This window comes from Arachis hypogaea, chromosome 3, assembly GCF_003086295.3.
Source record: "Arachis hypogaea cultivar Tifrunner chromosome 3, arahy.Tifrunner.gnm2.J5K5, whole genome shotgun sequence".
Taxonomy (NCBI): domain Eukaryota; kingdom Viridiplantae; phylum Streptophyta; class Magnoliopsida; order Fabales; family Fabaceae; genus Arachis; species Arachis hypogaea.
In genome coordinates, this window is record NC_092038.1 from 1,405,901 (window position 1) to 1,409,040 (window position 3,140).

At 31.9% G+C, this 3,140-nt stretch overlaps 1 long non-coding RNA gene across 2 annotated transcripts; it reads left to right on the top strand.

Annotated features, from left to right (window-relative positions):
* The first annotated feature begins 212 nt into the window (after window positions 1-212).
* On the top strand, window positions 213-2,049 carry LOC112785778 (uncharacterized). Of its 2 annotated transcripts, XR_011879444.1 has the most exons (3): window positions 213-347; window positions 441-770; window positions 1,536-2,049. It is a non-coding gene; the product is annotated as an uncharacterized lncRNA (long non-coding RNA). The 2 variants fall into 2 exon arrangements; XR_003194237.2 differs by lacking the exon at window positions 1,536-2,049 and having other exon boundaries at window positions 441-1,082.
* The last annotated feature ends 1,091 nt before the right edge of the window (window positions 2,050-3,140 follow it).

The window sequence follows — 3,140 nt, forward strand, 5'->3', positions numbered from 1 at the left end:
TACTAGAATTCAAGAGGAAACATCATCGAGGTAGAATTTTCATAGAATTTAGAATTCTCTTAAAAAAAAATTTCTCTTCTTTACCTTTTTATTTTTACAGTCTATTCATAGAATATGTTTATTAGATTTCAAAATTTATAATCAAAAGGCTTAGGTAATTGTAATAGGTATGTACGACGGCAGGAGAGTTATTTCCAATCTACTTTTTCTTTTTTTGATTTTTTTTTCGGACAAAATTCAAGCCCAAGAGCCCAACAAAGGAAATAAAGAAATGAAGTTAGAAAGAAGAAGAAGTAAGGAAGACAAAAAAACAGCTGTGGCTTCTGATTCTTCACCCATTAACAACGGTACGCAGCTCTCTTCTTCTTCTTCTCTTTCGTCTTCTTTCCATTTTTTAATATTTTTTATTTTATTTGTTATTTAAACCTTTTTGGTTTAAGGTCCTTTATCTCCAACAATTCTCCTTCAAGCCCAACCGGCAACACCTTCTCCTCCCTTAGCGATGCTTCTCGTTGCAATCATCGTCGTTGAACTCTTCCATGCCGTCCGCCTTCGATACCCCGCCAGTGCATTGTTCCCGGTTTGCCGCAGCCACTGATGCTCCACCTACTCTAATGTGATTCAGAGGCTCCTGAAGGATTATTCTCCGGTAAAAAAATTTTCGATTCCGACACAAAGTTTCATGAGTTTTGTGAGGAGTTCTATCGGTCTGTGAAGAACAAGGGAGTGGCAAATTCGGGGATTGATGATGCTAAAAGTTGAAGACCAGGGTATAGTGGGTTAATTCTATCATTGATTTCTTTTTATGATCTTTTTCTTTTATTCAAAATCAATATATCTCGAACTTTATATTTCTATACAAAAAATTAACAGAAAATAGCTAACAATTTTTTTTGGGTTAACTGCATTTTCTTTTCTCTATCAATTGAATCTAATTTGCTATGGTTATTGTAGCTTGCGTTTTGTTTTTAAATAAATATTAGGAATTATGTTAGATTATTTATCAGAGGTATTACTATATTAGTCATTCTTGTATGGCTTTATATCAAGAATTATGAGGAATCTATTAGTTTTCTTTCAAATGCCTTCTCTGACATCGATATCAATGTATCAATATCTATTATTAGATACTAGAGATTAGAGATTAAATACAGTTGGATAAATTTTGTGTCTTGGAAGGCAATTTTCTTTTCTTTAAGTGAAAGAGCTAAATCAGATCATGGGTTAAAGGTCATTTCATTTATTTAAAAATGCTAATATATCACATAAATTGAGATAAGTATATATGAATAGTGTACTTTTCTCTTGAATGAGAATGAGAATATTATACCCAGTATCTCATCAGCTATGGCTAAGTGAATAGCCTTTGAATTTTTTAGTGGTTGATTGCTGTGAAATTTAGGATGAAGTCATTCTTAGGGTAACTGTTTATTCTCTTATTTATTGCCCACATTTCTTTATTTTCTACTTCTGTATCTGTTTATTTCTTTATTGTCGATCGCTTGGTGAGCCAAGAACTCAAAACTCTTCCAAAGGCACATTGCTTGGAAGGCGACCCTCGATGGTTGCAGAGAGGAGGCAGATCATCGACACCTACATTGATGGAGTAGCAGCTGCTAAGAGTGCGATGTTGGGAAAGAAGTGGATAGCCATGAGATAGGTTGCAGTGAGGTGGACAACGACGGCAGCAGCAAGACATGGATGAGATAAGTCATAGACCTCCATGTAATTACAGTGATTTCGCACCGAAGAAGAATGGTGAGTTATATACGAGGTGCTCTTTCCTTTTTCAATTTTTGTTAAATTTACTTTAACGCTTTTGATTTTGTTAATATTTTTATAGAAATATTAAAGAAGAATGTAATATGGTTCTGTCATATTCTCCTATTGTTTTCCTTAATTTCAGCTCCCTCTTTGTAATTTTATTCAATTTCTTAAAATTTCATCATGTTTTGGTGCTTCGGGATCTGTATTTGGGAGCCAACCATAGATGACTTTGTGATTCCCACAATTTCATTAATTTATTGCTAGAATCATATGATTTTGATATGAATGTGGTTTATATGTTCAATTTCATTTATGAATAATGTAGTTCCTTCATATCATCATATGTTCTACTATCTATCTGTTCAAAATCAGTTCTTTTATATATCCTATGTTTTTCTTGATAATTGTGGTTGGATTAGGATTATTGTTATAAGGTTGTTGGTTTTGCACATTGTCATGCTGATATCATTAGTATATATGTATTGTGGTGTTTAGGGTATAAGCTTCTTAGTTAATTCAGTTTCTCATTTTATAGTTCATTGGTCAGTTTTGAGTGGTAATTAGACAAATTTGGTGTTCTTTTATTCTTAGTAATTTGGAACTAATAGCTGTGATGGGAGTTGGTTTTTGTCAAAGTGCTCATCAAATTATAGTTAATTCAATTTTCCATTTTATACTTCATTGATCAGTTTTGAGTGGTAATTAGACAAATTTAGTGATTCTTTTTTAGTAATTTAGATATAATAGTTGTTATAGGAGTTGGTTTTTGTTAAAGTGATGATGACATATCATCATGCATGTTTTTCTATACTTTTTCATATAAGAAATTGATAATTAGTGCTTAAATATTGCATTCTTTTGTGTTTAAATGGTATATTTCCTTGATCTTTTGATTTGATAAACTTTGTAGGAAATAAGAAGAAAAAGAAGGAAAAGAGCACAAAATAAGCTAAAAAAGAGAAAAAAAGAGTTTTGGAACACACTTTAAAATTAGAATACACTTTGATGCCTTAGGCCACGCTTTTAAAAGTGTAGCCCATGACCATGAAGCCATGACATTTATTAATGCCTTATGCATGCATATAAACCAATAAATCATGGCGTTGCACAAATGAACACTAACGTTCATCAATTGGCTAATGAAGCTAATGAATGCATGCAAGTAATATTAGTTCAAGGCATTAATAAAGCATGCTTGCACTTAATTGAGAAAGAATTGAATGAATGCAACATTAATACATTACTAAGTAAATATAAGCATGCATGCATGAAACATTTCATTAATAATGCCAATGGATGAACCAAAGCGTTAAATGAATTAATTGGCATTACTAATCAATTACACCAATAGAAGCATGCATAAAATTTACTTA